Source organism: Lithobates pipiens, unplaced genomic scaffold (assembly GCF_037356315.1).
Source record: "Lithobates pipiens isolate NorthernLeopardFrog02 unplaced genomic scaffold, aLitPip1_a1.2 Scaffold_13, whole genome shotgun sequence".
In the NCBI taxonomy this organism is placed as follows: domain Eukaryota; kingdom Metazoa; phylum Chordata; class Amphibia; order Anura; family Ranidae; genus Lithobates; species Lithobates pipiens.
This window is the reverse complement of record NW_027507718.1, coordinates 401,121,009-401,139,654: the sequence shown is the minus strand read 5'-3', so window position 1 is coordinate 401,139,654 and position 18,646 is coordinate 401,121,009. Positions and strand designations below refer to the sequence as shown.

At 39.4% G+C, this 18,646-nt stretch overlaps 1 protein-coding gene across 6 annotated transcripts in view; it reads right to left on the bottom strand.

The window, feature by feature from the left end:
- Window positions 1-18,646, bottom strand: part of SGCZ (sarcoglycan zeta) — a 1,585,391-nt gene that overhangs the window by 911,875 nt on the left and 654,870 nt on the right. For all 6 annotated transcript variants that reach the window (XM_077477426.1, XM_077477423.1, XM_077477424.1 and 3 more), the window contains one exon: window positions 4,611-4,682. The gene's annotated coding sequence lies outside the window, so the exon portion shown is untranslated. The remainder of the gene's footprint in view (window positions 1-4,610; window positions 4,683-18,646) is intronic.

Sequence of the window (18,646 nt, the reverse complement as noted above, 5' to 3'; positions counted from 1 at the left end):
TTGTCTGTTTGACCCAACCTCTGCTTGTTACTGACCACACTGTCCTGAATGACCTTGTATACTAAATATTCACCTCCATACTCCTCATATTGTACTTTCCTTGGCTTTAGTAATATAACTCCCATTTTAACCAGTCCAAAGGACAGATCATTATTGCCCGTTCCCAAGAACGCTTCTGTAAATGTCTTATGAGCACCAACCTTATTATCTATTTGTGGGGGTCAAATAGTGTACTTACCACTTACCACCCTGCTATACAGACTTTGTTGATGTATTCTCAGAGAAGAGGCTTTAGTTCTACCTCCTCATTGGTTGTATATGACTGCCCCATTGGACTGCTGACGGGGGGCATTTCCACATGGGGATTCATTTCCCTTTTTATTGAACTAGGAACCCAAAAAAGCCATTAAAGAGAGCCTGGGAAATAGCTTTACTTGTCAATCCACTTTCCCTGTGGTAGCAGGATTCTGTTTTGTAGAAAAATATATTTTTGTCCTTTAATTATAGAGGTCTAAACAAGATCATTATCCCAAATATATATGCTGAGATTTCTTGGGCCATTTCATTCTGACCTACCTTGATGACACTGCGATATAACACTCCTCTCTTTATGTTTCTGCTATTCTCTCCAGGTTCAGATAGCACATTCTATTAGAGATGAGCTGAACTGTCCTGGGTTTGATTCAAGGTTTGGTGAACTTCAAAAGTAGTTCAGATAACAAAAAGGAGCCACATTGTTATCACTTTGAGCTGAATCTGTCAAATTAAAAATGCCTATTTTCTTGGCGAATAGGCATGGGGGTGGTCACAGCTTCTATTTAAAAAAAAAAAAACAGACCCCCATCCGAGGGTTCTGCCAGGTATTTTGGAGGGGTCTGACTATTTTAACTTTGCATAAATAACATTTGAATATTTTTTATATATTGTATGTGTTAACTATGTTTAGCCACTTAAAAATCCCCCTTTTTCCCGTAATCTCCCCCTTAGGGAGGTACGGGGACTTGTTTTCTTTAAACTTTGTTTCATATAGGGGATAGTGTCAGGTTGTTTATGCAATGCAGATCCACATCACTCACCTTGCCCAGTGACCACTGAGTCAAGGAAGTTCAAAGAAACATTTGGTTCAGCACCTGTCTTACCCACCTGGATCCTTGCCTGACATTTATCCTAGAGTTTAGGATATATTTAAGGATTTCTTTGTTTTTCCTTGTTTTAAAAACGTAATAAGATTAAACAAATTTTTTTTTTTTTTTTTTTTTTATATTAGTAATACAGACTGTGAATATAACTTCAACACTATTTGCAAGATGCACAGCGGACACCTGATCCCGCGTTATGCTCACTAACTATTGAACATGTCTTGGTAATGGATGCTAATTTATTGTTTATGTTGTAATTTCTTTAGTTTTGTGCATTACAATCATTAATTATAATTTGGTGATATTTTTCTACATCATACACAAAAAAAATGATAAGGATTTTACTTGAAAACCAACCATCGGTTGTAAAAGGGCTTGTGTCCATTTACACACACACCTACCTCCAGTCCAATCTGGTCCACTAAAAAAAAACTGAAGGGGATCTGTCCTCCTCCATTTAAGTGGATTAGATCAGAGGGCAGTTGGGTGTAAATGGACTCTGCAGTCCACAGCTTTCAATAGAGCAGAACGGACACTGTCTGCTCTACATAAACTGACAAATCCCCTGCTGAGTCTGCCCCATGTGAAAGGAACCCTATTTATAGTTTTAAATGGATTTTGGCAATATAATGGATAGTTGAACAAATTCATTATAACATGGCCTACATCACTTTCAAGGTATTCCATGAAGCAGGTATTGACAACCTGTAGTACACCTGCCCACACTGGCATACAATCTCTATTTAACTGGCACCTAAAGCATAGCTGTCATTGGCAGTAATAGACTGCTCACAAGGCTGTCAACTGCAAAACCTGACCTGCCTACCAACCTCCCTGATGTAACTGATGTCATAGACAGCATAGGCCTGTCGGAAACTGGTGGTGGCTGACACTTTTCCTCCTCTATTTGAAGCTACTACAGTAGATGTGTGAAACCCCTGGATTTCTTAAGGGTTTGGGGCTGCTAGGCTGATTTCCTTCAACCAGTGTTTGAAGGAAAGAAAATTGCATAATGTATGGCCAGCCTAAGTCATCTCTAAAATCATTTTTACTCACTATTGAATGCTCCACAGCCAACACAGAGAATGTATAGTTTAACATACATTAACTTTGAATGTCCATTGAATATTATCCCTAATTGTTGTACCATTCATAACTGTTAAGCAAAAGTCCCAGGTTCTTAGACTGGGAGTTTTTAAAGTGGAATTCAAGGAGGTTTTTTCTATGAATAGCATAATTAAAACAAGGCACTTCTAATACAGAATATGCTAAGCCCACAGTTGCTGCTGTTTACTGTAGAAATTTGATTCATCTTTGATATTATACACAGCAGTCTTCTGCTGAAGGGGGAGAAGGGGCAGGTGAATGACAGAATCTCCCCTCACCCATGTTCAGAATGCCTTGTATTCTGTGAAAAGTTTTAAAGAGACTAAAGGAAGGGGGGTGCAAACAATATGGTTCCTGCACTGTACAAGTACCTGAACTGGCAGTCATAGTGCCAGAAGAAAAGCTAAACTGCCATTTCTACAGTAAGCAGCAGTGCTTTGGTTTAGCATTCTCGTTATGACAAGTATGTTATTTTAATTGGAAAACCTCTGTTTATTTCATGAGTTGGTAATTTATCAACACTTTATACAGCTAATTGCTCTAATCTTCTCGATAGACACTTTATAATAATTGTTAAATAAGACCTAAACCAATTCACTAAAACTTCATATAAATTTTAACATTTTAATAAAATCTTCAAAGTTGTTTTCAATCTTTTTAAACCTATAGATTTCAATAAAATAATACCTGGTAATTCTTCCATGAGTATCTATATTCATGCACTTTCTGTTATAGGATGGCAACTGCCCCCAATTGTGCTCCAGCAGTGTCAATTTTGACCTTTGACCACGAGTACAAGCAGTCCTGCTGACTCACATAAGGATGCACTGCTATAGAAGTTATGTGCATTATACATGTGGGTGCATGCTTATAGACAACAATTGTCAAAAAAGGCTGGAGAAAATCTGTAGTGCTGAGGAGCATAAAATAAAACAAAAGTTGAAAATAAAATTTTATAAAAAAACTATTAAAAAAAAAAACATGCCAATTGTTTGATACACAGTGCTTTAACAAATTATCATCCAGTTAAGCCTCAGATCTCCTTTAAGGCTATACAGAAGATAACTATTTTTAAAATTAAAACCTTCACGATAATCTTTGTTAATTGACGTACACATTCAAAATACTAAAAGGTCAATAACATCCAGGCAGTATTTGCAGTGGATCTACGTGATAAAGACTTTAGTGAGTTGTTAAAAAAAAATTAAATAAATAGAATTGAAAAATAAATTAGCAAATTAGTAGGAATGAAAATTAAGACTTTTGTAAATTGGGTCCATTGTCTGTTAAACTAAGAATGTTTTCACCTTTCAGGTCAATTTCATTATATCAAATAAAAATGAGAATAGCTCCCATAAGTGAGTCCTACGAGATGTCAATACAAATTCAAAATACAATAACTATAGTGTATTAAATCACACACAAGGTAAACAGAGATAAGAGAGCAGCAGTAAAGAACACAGAGGTATTATATAGGGACAGCTTTTTCATAAATACTATTATCATTATCTGCAAATGAGAGGGCTCGTTTAGACTTTGCTAAAGAGATAAAAAAAAGTGTAACAATTCCAAAACAAACAGAAAAATATCAGTTGTAAATCTTTTCCTGCAAAACTTTAACACAGGGAAGATAATGACTTTGTTACACACATGACCGTGCTTACTCTAGGGGTAGCAGTATAAAGTTAGACCTAGACAGTAGCTTGATTTCACAAGGTTATTGGACTCTCCGTAGCCAAGTAATATACAACAATGCAAATGTTTTCAACATTTGTGAGAATCTTCTAATTAAATTCCCTGACTGGAACACAAATACAATAAAAATGAAGTTTTATCAAACACATTAAATACAATCTAGCTTCAAATAAATTTAAACAAATGGATCTGTCTGTTTTTTTTTTTTCCATAAGATCTGTTTCTTCATGATAATATTCCCATCAGATTGATTTATGCCAAAAAGCAACCTTTCTCTAAAACAGAAGACAAACTAAATTCACCAGTGCATCTACATACTACAATATGTAGTAAATGAAAATGTATAGTAAAACAGGTAACCATAGGGCACACATAAATAATTCCAAAAGGCTGTCATAAATATAAGAGAATAAAGCATCAGAGTGATCTCTGCATGTAATCCTACACAGTGTTTCTAGTGTACTGCTAAAACAATGCGATCCAAAAACGTTCAATGTTTAGTAGAGATAATGCTGATCAAAAATGTATAATCTCTTTTGAAACAAAATATTATGGCAATCTTGTATACACCATAAGGGCAAAGTTTTACAACTGGCAATTCTAATTTAAACTACTACTACTATGTGTATGGAAAATGTGATATCTGTTATTAAACAGATATGCTCCTACCTCAGTACATTGATGATAGCTCAGATCTCCCCCCAATGTACTTTATCTTCAAGTTATGCTTCAGCCACCACCCTGAGGAAAACAAAAAAGAAATTATGTCAGAAGCAATAAACACGGTAAGCACAATAATAACTGTAACGCAAGTCACTTTAAATGTATAAGCAAAACTTTTTTTTCCAGTTTTGTATTGCATAGGGAATACAGTATATTAAATTATTTTGCTGTCTGTTTCCCATCGGGGCATTTCCTATCTAACAGCAGGAAGTAAAAGATCTCTTCAAAGCAAAGGAATATTCCCACTTAGTTGTCATTGTACCACGTTGTATCCTTAAAACATTTTCCCTTACCTCCCGTCCCTGTGACAACTCAAACATTTTGGATTTTACCATCACTTTGTGTACTGAAGATAATGGTCACCAGAACCAAGAGTCAAGTTAAATGTTTCCAGAAGGGACATGCTGCAATAAGAACCAGATAAGGTTCTGCTATTTAAAACTAAAGCAAAAAAGTGTTGGCTTTAAGAAAAATATATATAATAAGGGGTGCATACTCAACTGGCATTGGTCAAGGTATCCAGGAGCAGTTTAACCACTGCCCACCATATAACAGAATAATTTGCGCAAAGTGGATAAGTTATCCTAACTGGATGTCATATGATGTCCAGCAGCATAAGCCACAATTGCGTGCCCGTGGGGGCACGCAGTGTGGTGATTGGTGGTGTGGTGTGTCAGCCTGACACACTGCAACTCCAGTCATGGTAAAGAGCCTATGATGTAGGCTCTTTACACGTGATCAGCTGTGAACCATCACAGCTGATCACAGTGTGTAACCAGGGAGTGCTGGAAAATGGCTTTCCTCAGTTTGAGTGTGGGGATGGAATGTATTACTGAGCATGGGGGGGGGGGTGGAACTAGAGTATGGGGAACGTACTACTGAGCAGAGGGAGTGTACTACTCACCGGCGGGAGGGTAATTTGCCACTAAGCAGGGGAGTTCCACTGAGGGGGGATGTACTACTGAGAGGAAGGCAGGAAACTGTAGAGCATGCAATCTACCAAACTGTGTGTACTTTTGAGCCAGGGAACCACTGAGTGGGAGAACAAATGAGCCAGGAGACTGATGAGCTGGAGATCTGAGCGGAGATATTAATAGGCTAGCAAAGTGATGAGTGAGAGTACTACTGAGCTGCCAAAAATACAACCCCCCCCCCGCCCCAAACATCAGATATCATAGTAACACCTAACCACACTTCAATCCTGGTGACTTTCTCATCATCACTTCCCATTTGACATCACTTCGGCTTTAAAACAAAACACACCAAGATCTGAGAAATTTTGGACAAAAGAAATAGTTCAATCTGCAATATACATTTATTGATAGGGATACATAATATTTACAAATACTGTAACATACTATTTGCAACACGATGCGCAGTAAAAGTATGGTGGTTTACATTATATTTACACAGAAAAATAATTACACAGACAAGCATATTTACAATATGATTTACAGTACGTATGGAGTTAGGCTGGTTATACATAAGTCTGAAAAAAACTGACCTGATTCCCCCATCTACACATTCAATAAAGATAGAGGAATCCTTCTTGTTGTGTCATTGTACTCTGAGACTTCCCCACCGGTATACTCAGATCAGCAGAGTGGATTAACAGAATACCAGGGTGGTTTAACAGCAGTCAGTTGATAGGTCGCTTTCTGTTTAAACACAGTGTATCTAAGCCCCTGGATACACGGTCGGACATTCTGCCAACCAAATCCTTTGGATTTTGTCCGACGGATTTTGGCAGATGGATTGTGTCCGAAACTGTTACTGCATACACACGGTCGGACCAAGTTGTCGGAAAATCCGATCATTCAGAATGTGATGACGTTATTTCGTTACGACAGGACTACGTTCAGGCTAGTAGCCAATAGCTTTGGTGTAGGAATTTGATCTGAGCATGCGTGGCACTTTGTCCGATCGGAATTCTCTACACATGATCGGAGTATGTCCGATCGGACCAGTTTGTCGGAATATATTTCCAACAAGTTGGAAAATTGGGTCCGACGAATATTCAGACGGAAACAGTCCGATGCATACCACACACAGTCGGATTTTTCGACAACACGGTCCGATAGGACACATTCCGACGGATTCTCCGACCGTGTGTACTTGTATTACTAATAAATGGTGTTGCGCTATCTTCAGTATTCTAACAACTAAAAAAGTGGCAAGTGCCAAATTATCAATTTTAATAACAATATTAGAATATGTATGATCTTCAGTTTTTTGTTATAATTGACACTTTTATATTTTAATATTCAGTACTTTCTGTTGTTGTGGGAATATTGAAGAAAGCACAACATTTGTTATTTTAGATAATTTAATAATTTTGATAATTTGGCACGTGGCACTTTTTTAGTTGTACAACACTATTTATTAGTAATATTCCTATTGTTTGGTTGACTGACCTGTTTGGAGTGTTTGCAGCTGTTTTCTTTTATAGTTATAAGTTTGCACTGAATATCCATTTTTTGCACTTGAGTATTTTTGTTTTTTGTATGTGTGTACTTGTATTCTCCCGTTTTCTGTAAGACATGCATTGCTAATCCTCCATAAAATTAAAGCTATCCTCTGCATACAACAAGCTTCCTGTGCATGATTTCAATAACCTGCAAATACTGAGCTGACTGAATTTTTTTCCATGTACAGCCCGCTGTAGTTTACCTCTCAAGTTCAGGCCTGGTCATACTTAAGCCAGCCATACATGGATCAAAATTCAACCGGTTCAGCAGGGACCAGCCAGATTTTAATCCATGTATGAGGTCTGTTGGTTGACTTGTGCACAATCAACTTGTCATGTTTTCCCCAAATGATCATTGCTGTCAGCTATAGCCAGCAACACTGATCATTGTATTCTGGGAAGGCTCCCCACTGTCGGAATACAATACCACAGAAGGAAGGATTGCCCTGTCCTCCTCGAATGGGTGGATGGGACATTAGTTCATTTTTTTATGTTCAACCTGTTGGTTGAGTAAACAAAAAGTAATAATGTGAATAATTTATGGCCAGCCTTAGTCCATGTGTACCTAGCATAAATTTGTTGTTTACAAACTATGTGAGATGTGATAGGAAAATAAAACAATGGTCAAGTTTTTGAAGTCAAAATATTCACAGTAACACCAATTGGGATGTTGGGAGTGGTAAAATGTGTGTAAAAACACGCTAAATTGTTTATATGCCGAATATTCCTATTGTAAAACCCTATTAATAATTGTATATTGCAGATTAAACTACCGTATATACTCGAGTATAAGCCGAGATTTTCAGCCTCTTTTTTGAGGCTGAAAGTGCCCCCCTCGGCTTATACTCGAGTCATCGCTGTCTGTCTGCCCGATCAGCGTGTCGAGCAGACAGACAGCGGCCATTCTAGGATTCAAAGGCCGCGCCTCCGTCTCCGCCTTCGCCTGTGATAGGCGGAACACTGAATTTCCCAGCAGTCTGTGTTCCGCCTATCACGGACGTCCTCTCATCCTCGTCCGTAGTATGAGGATGAGCGGACGTCCATGATAGGCGGACCACTGACTGCTGGGAAATTGAGTGTTCCGCCTATCACGGACATCCGATAGGCGGAACACTCAATTTCCCAGCAGTCAGTGGGAAATTGAGTGTTCCGCCTATCACCGACGGAGGCGCGGCTTTTGAATCCTAGAATGGCCACCGACGAAGAGCTGCGGGACGGGCCGGGACGCAGGCCGGGACGGGACGCAGGCCGGGACGGGACGCAGGCCGGGACGGGACGCAGGCCGGGACGGGACGCAGGCCGGGACGGACACAGGCTGGACGGACACAGGCTGGACGGACACAGGCAGGCTGGACACAGGTAGGCTGCACGGACACACACACACACACACACACACACACACACACACACACACACACACGGATGCATGCACACACAGGGATGGATGGACACACACGGATGCATGGACACACACACACACACACACACACACACACACACACACGGATGCATGCACACACACAGGGATGGATGGACACACACACACACGGATGCATGGACACACACACACACACACGGATGCATGGACACACACACACACACACACGGATGCATGGACACACACACACACGGATGCATGGACACACACAGGGATGGACGACACACAGGGATGGACAGGCATGTCTCACCCTCGGCTTATACACGAGTCAATAATTTTTTCCAGTTTTTTGGGGGTAAATTGGGGACCTCGGCTTATATTCGGGTCGGCCTATACTCGAGTATATACGGTACTTATTTTGTCCAAGGATCCTCAGATCTAGGTGCATGTATGTAATTGCTCTTATAGTGATTGAAGTGTATTCACATATAAATTTAGTTAACAGAATCCGTTGGAAAGAGTAATGCAAAAAAAGTTAGAAATGTTATTTTATTTGTGTAAGGCTCACCATACACATTGCAATTTGACTATATAATCATTGTACAAACTCCTTTAGAACTACTAAGACTATATAATATGAGGACCTACCTAAACTAACCATTCAAATTATATCTAGTCAGATATTCCCTTGTACTACACAGTAGGTCTAAAGGAGATTGATTGTACAGATGACTGATTGTCAGATGGTAATATGTATGATGATTTTTATGTTGATGAGTAGAAAACACCAACCTGTACTATCTATAATCATATACTAAAAATGTAAGCAACTTTGGACATCTTAGGTCTCAGGCATGCATGACATATAGGGATTGATTTACTGAAACTGGAAAGTGCAAAATCTGGTGCAGCTGTGAATAGAAACCAATCAGCTTCCTGTTTTTGTCACAGCTTAATTGAACAAGCTGAAGTTAGAAGCCGATTTGCTACCATGCACTGCTGAAAACCGATTTAGTACTCTCCAGTTTTAGTTAACCCCAGAGACTGGTAAGGACACTACCTTTACTATTGAAATATTTAATAAACTATTGCAAAGCTATATATCTGTCATCAAAATGTTTTAACCAATAGTAACCAATCAATTTTAAGATTACAAGATTACAATGTTCTTTGGATTAAAGCATAAGATATACAGTATATTTATTGTAAGTTTCTGCTCTTGACACAGAGCCTCTGTGCATTGCGTAACTACACTAAACAAGTCTATAGATTTTCCTGTTTCCACTGATGGATAATACAGTACAATGCTAATAATAATAAAATCAATACACATTGTGATGAATTTACTAGAATGTTTGCTCTGGCACTGATGCTTTTAGTTCAAATGTAGCGTGGCTGAACATGCACGGAGTTCATATTTGGTCCAATGGTCCTCATGTTTAGGTGGCTTTTATAGACGTTTCCATAATCTACATTGTTAAAGAGGAAGTAAACCCTAATGGGTTTACTTCCTCTTTGATTCCCTGCAAAGGTAAAGCATAATGGACTACTATGCATCGCATAGTAGCCCATTATGTGTCACTTACCTAACACAGGAGCCAGCAAAGTCACCGCTGTCCCCTTGTGTATGGAGCCTCCATCTTCTTGGTGGGTCTTGCTGCTCCGGCGCTGTCATTCGATGGAGCCACGATGACATCACTCCCGCGCATGTGCACAGGAGCTGCAACTCGCGGCACATCGCCGTTAACAGCGGCACTCTCAGTGCGCCTGCACGCCGCTGTCTACAGCGCATGCGCCGGTATCTTTTGGCAAATATCTCCTAAACGTGTAGGTTTAAGAGATATTTCTTGGACCTACAGGTAAGCCTTAATCTAGGCTTACCTGTAGGTCAAAGTGGTTTGTAAGGGTTTACAACCACTTTAAGTTATTTCTTCCTAATACATAAGTTGATGAAGTAAGCTGGCTATCTTCTTATTATGTTTTCAAAAAAACATTTGTTCAAACAGCCGTATGAAAATTTGTGTGACAACTCCCAGTACATTTAATGACTTGATGAATATTGTTTGAAAGTACTTGAAAACTTCATATGCTTTTTAACATTTAATTTGGGAATCAATGGACTTCCCTGAACAAATGTATTAGTGTATGACCAACTTTAGAGATTAGGGAAGATTGGAGTGATTTTGCAGCCATAAGCCTTGAACACAAGATCGGATTTTCCGACGGGAAATGTGTGATGACAGGCTGTTGGCAGAAAATCTGACTGTGTGTATGCTCCATTGGACAACAGCTGTCAGATTTTCCACGGACAAATGTTGGATAGCAGGTTTTAAAACTTTTTCCGCGGACAATTGTGTGTTGTTGGATTTTCCAAGCGTGTGTACACAAGTCCTTCGGACAAAAATTCAAAGTACAAACATGCATGCAAACACACAGCAAGGACGATCCATGAGTGGCCGGTCTTGTAAACTAGCATTCGTAATGAAGAATTAACATTTGTGACGTGGCAAATTATGAAATATTGAAATGCAGCGCACATTCTCTTCTTCTTTAATGGGATAATAATGAGGCTGCTTCGCTGGTGATACTGAAGAAGTTATCGCAAACAAATTTTCAAAGTCTTTTTTTTCTAGTGATATCAAGAATAATATTATTATTCTTTTTTTAAAGAAAAAATTTACTTGGGCAAGTTACCACAACACCATTATCCCGTAGTTTTTAAGATCAAAGATACAACTATGTTGGTGCCTCTTGTAAATTTTACATTGTATTTTTTTAAAATGTAACTACCTACTCCCAAAATGTAATTTGAAGAAAAAACACATAGCCAAGTATTATTCTCCACAATTTTTTTTAATTGTGCACTAAAAAAGAAAACAACTAAAATTAGACATGCTATCTGCCAATAGAGCTTAACCAAAAAGTGCATTGTTTGCATCCAAGAAAATATACTAAATCAAATCATTATTCAACCAAAAAAATAATGTCAAAGCAATAACTCCAAGACCAATAATAAATAATATGTTATCTCCTCTGATTCCGCAACATGCCTGGTTGACGGAAGACCTTTCAGAAATGAACTGAAAAGCATGAAATTAAATGCGCGAAAAGAAAAGCGTGAATCAACACTCACCAAACTTCTACTAACATGAAATTAGCAGAAGAAGCCCAGAGGGTGGCGCTAAAGAGCTGAAAAAACATGTAGTATGTTACTACTTATAATGTTATTATAGGGCTTATGGCGCTACCTATACCAGAATGACTAATTTATCTATAATATAATACCCAGGTTATATTTCCTAGTGCTCGTGCCAGTGTATAAACAATGGAATTAGCTTATCCACACACCACGTTACCAGTCATATATGCACTGTACTATTGTAAAGGAGATAGCAACCCAAAAAAAGAAGAAAAGGAAGGGGAAGGATGCTCAAATCAATATCTTATATGAAGACAGAATCCCTAACAAAAGGCCCCTTTAATGCTAACGCGTGCTCACTTCCCACCTACCCCCTTTATGTACACCCCTCTGTGGTGCGCCCAAAATGTATTGTACCCGAGGTGGGTAATGGGCGTAAACTAAATAAGTATTCCTTCAAATATAAGTGGTAAAATGTGAAAAATAAAAAATAATGAAAATAGAAGATCCCAATAAACAAATAACTATACATGTTTAGTGTATCCTTCTTACAGGAAGGAACTAGGTAATGTCCACATGAATGTTCTATTGTATCTGATGTAGTACAAACTCCAGATCCCTATCTCACAGATACTATAGAATCCAACGCCATTAGAAAATATCCTCAAATGTCCTCAAGGTGCAAATAGTGCTAAAGTACAATACGTGCAAAAAAACTTGATGCAGCAAAAAACCATCAGAAAAAATATACACTAGACCCATGCAAAAAAATATAAAAGCTACAGTGCAGACAAAAACGATAACTGCAACAAGATTTTAGACCATACAGACAACCGTATTAAGTTGTCTATACTAAACAGCAATCCACAATAATCAAGTGCAAAGATTATAAAGTTTGCTTAAATATACAACAGTAATGTCCCAAAAAGTGTCTGACAACATCGGGGCAGGCTCCTAATGAGATGACAGATGGTGTCCTGGGGTATTTGCTCCCAGATCTGGACCTGGGCATAACTGAGCTCTTGGACAGACTGAGGTGCAACCTGGTGACGTTGGATGGACTGAAACATTATGTCCCATAGGTGTTCTATTGGATTTAGGTCAGGCGAGCATCAGGGCCATTCAATGGTATCAATTTCTTCATCCTTCTGGAACTGGGTGCATACTTCTGCCACATGAGGCTGGCATTGTCTTGCACCAGGAGGAACTCAGGACCCACTGCACCACTGACAATGGGTCCAAGGATTTCACGATACCTAATGGATGTCAGGGTGCCAGTGTCTAGCCTGTAGAGGTCTGTGTATTCCTCCATGGATATGCCCCTCCAAACCATCACTGACCCACCACCAAATCGATCATACTGAACGGTGTTACAGGCAGCATAATGTTCTCCATGGCTTCTCCAGACCCTTTCATATCTGTCACGTGTGCTCAGGGGGAACCTGCGCTCATCTGCGAAAAGTACAGGGTACCGGTAGCGAACCTGACAATTCTGATGTTTAATGGCAAATGCCAATCAAGCTCTACAGTGCCACGCAGTGAGCACAGGGCTTACTAGAGGACGTCAGGCCCTCAAGCCACCCACATGAAGACTTTTTCTGATTGTTTGGTCAGAGACAGAGACATTCACACCAGTGGCCTGCTGAAGGTCATTTTTAAGGGATCTGGCAGTGCTCATCTTGTTCCACCTTGCACAAAGGAGCACATACCGGTCCTGCTGATGGGTTAAATACCTTCTACAGCCCTGTCAAGCTCTCCTAGAATAATGCCTGTCTCCTGGAATCTCCTCCCTGCTCTTGAGACTATGCTGGGAGGCACAGCGAACCTTCTGGTAATGTTCCATATTGATGTGCCATCCTGGAGGAGTTGACCTGCCTGTGTAACCTCTATAGGGTCCAGGTATCGCCTCATGTTACCGGTAATGACACTTACCCTAGACAAATGCAAAACTAGTAAAAAACAGTCAGAAAATTTGAGTAGGGAAACAAAATGTCAGTGCCCTTTGCTTGTAAAAGCATTCCTGTTTTGGAGGTTGTCTCATTGTTGCCCATCTAGTGCACCAAAGCAGATGAAACTGATTAACAACCCACTCTGCTACTTAACTGACCAGATTAATACCTCATGAGTTTAATTGACTTGATGCTATACTGAAATTAAAAAGATTTTCATTAATTTTGTAAATATATATATATATATATATATATATATATATATATACACTGTATTTTCCGCTCCGTAAGATGCACCTGACAATAAAACACATCTAGGTTTTAGAGGAGGAAAACAAGAAAAGAAAATTCTGAACCAAATGGTGTACTAAAATATTTACCAGTGCCTGTGAAATGCCTGTGATAACACGGTAGTGTTTGCATTGGTCCAGCAGTGCACCAACACCTTTGCTGCCATTGTGCTTTTGCTGGGTGTTTGGTGTGTTCCTGTACCTTTAAGGAGGGGTGGCTCCCCTTCAGTCCACCTGCCCTCATCTAACCATCAGAATGCATGTGCCTCCACTGCGGGGACACCATGTTAGTGTTAGGACCACAGATACCGGGGTGCCTTGACGTGGCTCTGTGGCTCACGCATGCGTTTGCAAATGCGTGCGGACTAAACCCCTGTTTTTAACGCATACTGTTAGACAGGTTAATTTGGTTGTCTGCGAGCTGGTGGTAAGTAGGCTTTGGTTTTTCCCTGGGCATTCCCCAGACCTTGTTGTTACCTGTGAAATGCAGCCTGACCTGTGCCATGAAATGCAGCCTGACCTATGCCATGAAATGCAGCCTGACCTGTGCCTGGTGATGGCGAGGACGTCATCACATCCACCTGTCACTCAGAAGACAGAGCAGCCCAAGCGTCCACTGCTGCAGTACTCCATTCGGCCACTCGGGCTGCTCTGTCTCTGGCGCCTGGACTGTATTTGCTCCATAAGACGCACAGACATTTTCCCCCATATTTCTGGGGGAAAGAAGTGTGTATTATGGAGCAAAAAATACAGTGTATATATATATATATATATATATATATATATATATATATATATATATTATTGTTTTTTAAATATGCAACTTTCATTTAGATGATCTCTGATAATACTGCCATTAAAGTACTTGTGCAGGCACTTCCTTTTACAGGTGACAAAACTTACTATTACTATTACGTATTACTCTAGTTTGTAGATTTTTATTTAACTGGTTGAATATGACTGTATAATAAAAAAAAAAACTCATGCAATTTCAGGATTAAGTGACAGGAGACATCTGTTTAATAGGGAAATATCACTGGGTACAAATATGTTTTGATCTCCCATTAAAATATCTTATGAACCATTGATCAAATTATTTCACAGAATATAAATAAAAAAAACTGTGTACATCGTGATGAGGCTTAATAATAAAAACATTACTAAACCATTACATTTAAATACAAATTGATAACAGAGACATAAATAGAAATATAGAAATCTAATGCATGATTTAATGATCTGCATTTCTGTCTCAAAATGTATTTCTTTTGCTGGAATCAGTAAAGCTTGAAATTAAGCAGTTTATTGGTGTCAGCATATTTTTGGAGGAAAGAAAAAATAGAATTACAGGATTCCATATTAATTGCATATTAAAATCACATAATTAAAGATGTTTTAACCTTTATACACCTAAAATGTACTAGTTTCTTTTTTGGTGCCATTAATTGTTGACCCAGACACAGAAGCAAACACACATTTTGCCATGTGAAAAAACAAGTAACAAATGCATCAAAACTAGTGAAAACTAGTGAAAATGTTCAAACCGCAACTGGCAAAAAGGTCCCATGAGCTAATTTATCATGTGTAGTAGTCCATTTAAATGATGGGGTACTCTGATGTCACAGTAACCCCCTGGTCAGCTTTACCTATACATTTTAGTACCCAGTAATATATATTATGTACATTAACCACTTAAGGACCGCCGCATGGCAATGTATGTCGGTGCAATGGCACCGACAGGCACAAGCACGTACATGTACATGCTCGCCTTCCAGCGGGTGGGGGGTCCGATCGGACACCCTCCCGCTGGATGCGGCAGTCCGTTTCGCTGCAGGAGCAATCCGGGATGAGGGGATGGCCATTGGTTTCTGGCCATCCCCTCTCGATCGCTCCTGGCGAATGAGAAGATTCCCCCGCTGTGTATAGTAAACACAGGCAGGGAGGAAGTGATGTCATTCTCCTCAGGGCAGTCTTTTTGACAGGACTACGAGGAGAACACAGAAAGTAAGTATGCACCAACACTGCACTCACATATAGGTACACATAGGCACACAAATCCCCCCCCCGATCGCCCCCCGATGTCCCCCCGCCCCCCCTCCCAGTCACAGTGTCACTGATTGCAGTGAACATTTATTTACTGATCACTGCATTTAGTGTCAGTTGTGACAGTAAAAACTGTCTGGGCAGTTAGTGTTAGGTCCAGGGTAGCCCCCTACCCCCCATAAAGGTTTAACCCCCTGATTGCCCCTAGAGTTAACCCTTTCACCCTCTTTTGCCAGTGTCACTAAGCGATCATTTTTCTGATCGCTGCATTAGTGTCACTGGTGCCGCTAAGTAGCTAGTTATTTTTTTAGGTTCACCTCCAGGTTTTTATAGCGCTAGGTACCCCAATATACTACCCCATAACTGTTTTAACCCCCTGATTGCCCCTAATTAACCCTTTCACCCCCTTTTGCCAGTGTCACTAAGCAATCATTTTTCTGATCGCTGCATTAGTGTCACTGGTGCCGCTAGGTAGCTAGTTATTTTTTTAGGTACACCGCCAGGTTTTTATAGCTTGTGATAGGTAGTGAGGAGTGAAATCAAAAATCAGAAATCCTAAAGGCAGTGATTGGTTTTCGGGGTGCCGTACGCGGCTAGACTCCCAAAAGGTTCCACATATGTGGTATCCCCGTACTCAGGAGAAGCAGCAGAATATATTTTGGGGTGCAATTCCACATATAACTATGGCATGTGTGAGCAATATATCATTTAGTGACAACTTTTTGTGTCATTATTCAATCACTTGGGACAAAAAAAAATTCAATGGGTTCAACATGCCCCTCAGCAATTTCCTTGGGGTGTCTACTTTCCAAAATGGGGTCATTTGGTGGGGTTTGTACTGCCCTGCCATTTTAGCACCTCAAGAAATGAGATAGGCAGTCATAAATTAAAAGCTGTGTAAATTCCAGAAAATGTACTCTAGTTTGTAGACGCTATAACTTTTGCACACCAATAAATATACGCTTATTGACATTTTTGCCCTAAATGTATGACTAAAATTGAGTTTATTCGATTTTTCTTATAACAAAAAGTAGAAAATATATTTTTTTTCTCAAAATTTTCGGTCTTTTTCCATTTATATTGCAAAAAAAAAAAATCGCAGAGGCAATCAAATACCATCAAAAGAAAGCTCTATTTGTGGGAAGAAAAGGACGCAAATTTAGTTTGGGTACAACATCGCATGACCGCGCAATTACCAGTTAAAACAGTGCAGTGCGAAATTATAAAAAGACCTCTGGTCCTTAGGCTGACAATTGGTCCGGGGCTGAAGTGGTTAAGGAAAGAAGCCAGACTTTTTTTTAAATAAATCTACTGAGCTGGCCAGAACCACCTCTGCAGGGAGTCTAGTCCACATTTTCACAGCTCTTACCATGAAGAAACCTTTCTATATTTGGCGATTAAATATTTTTTCCCAATGTGATGACCTTAAAGGGAATAACTCAACACCAAGTTTCCTATATGGACCACTTATGTATTTATACATGTTGATCCTATCCCCCCTTAATCTCCTTTTCTTAAGAGTGAATCAATTACAGTTTCTCTAATCTTTCCTCATAGCCGAGCTTCTCCATGCCTCTTATCAGTTTGCTCTTCTCTGCCCCTTCTCCAGTTCCCCGATAACCGTTTTGAGAACTGGTTCCCAAAACTGTTATGCATATTTCAGATGAGGTCTTACTAATGATTTGTTCAGGGGCAAAATTATCTCTCTCTCTCTAAAGTTCATACCTCTCTTAATACAAGAAAGGACTTTGATTGCTTTAGAAACCGCAGCTTGGCATTGCATGCTATTATTAAGCTTATGATCTACCAAAACCTCCAGATCCTTCTCCACTATGGATTCCCCAGTTGTACTCCCCCTAGTGTGTATGATGCATGCATATGCTTAGCCCCCAAATGCATAACTTTACATTTATCAACATTAAACCTCATTTGCCACATAGTTGCCCAAATAAACAGTGCATTGAGATTGGCTTGTAAGTTGGAGACATCCTGTAAGGACTATTCCACTGCATAACTTGGTGTCATCTGCAAAGACGGAAATGGTACTTTTAATCCCAGACTCTATATCATTTATAAAGATATTAAAAAGTAAGGGTCCCAATACTGAAATTTGGGGTAGACCACTGATAACCTGAGACCATTCAGAGTAAGAATCATTAATCACCACTCTCTGAATTTGGTGTTTTAGCCAGTTTTCGTTACATTTACAAACTGATTTTTCCAAGCCTCTAGATTTTACCTTTCACATTAGCTGTGTGTGGGGAACTGTGTCAAATACTTTTTCAAAATCCAGGTATACCACGTCCACGGCCACCCCTCTGTCCAAGGTTTTACTCCTCATAAAAAGAAATCAGTTTTGTTTGACAACTTCTGCCTTTCATAAACACATGCTTTGACTGTGGCTTAAAATATTTTTTTTCTAGAAGAACTTATCTATGTAGTCTTTTGCATATTAAACTTTCTAATATCTTCCTGACTATAGAAGTTAAACTAACAAGTCTATAGTTACTAGTTGAAAACTTTGATTTATTTTTTAATATGCGTGAATGGGGCCTGAAAGTGAAATTAGTGTGTTTACTAGACATGTGCATTCGTTTTCGTCCGAATGCATTTTCGTCCGAATTTCAGCTATTTTCGTTTTCGTTTTGACAAACGATAACGAAAGCACAAAATCCGAAAAACGAAAGATCCGACATAAATAAGTGCTTTATTTTCG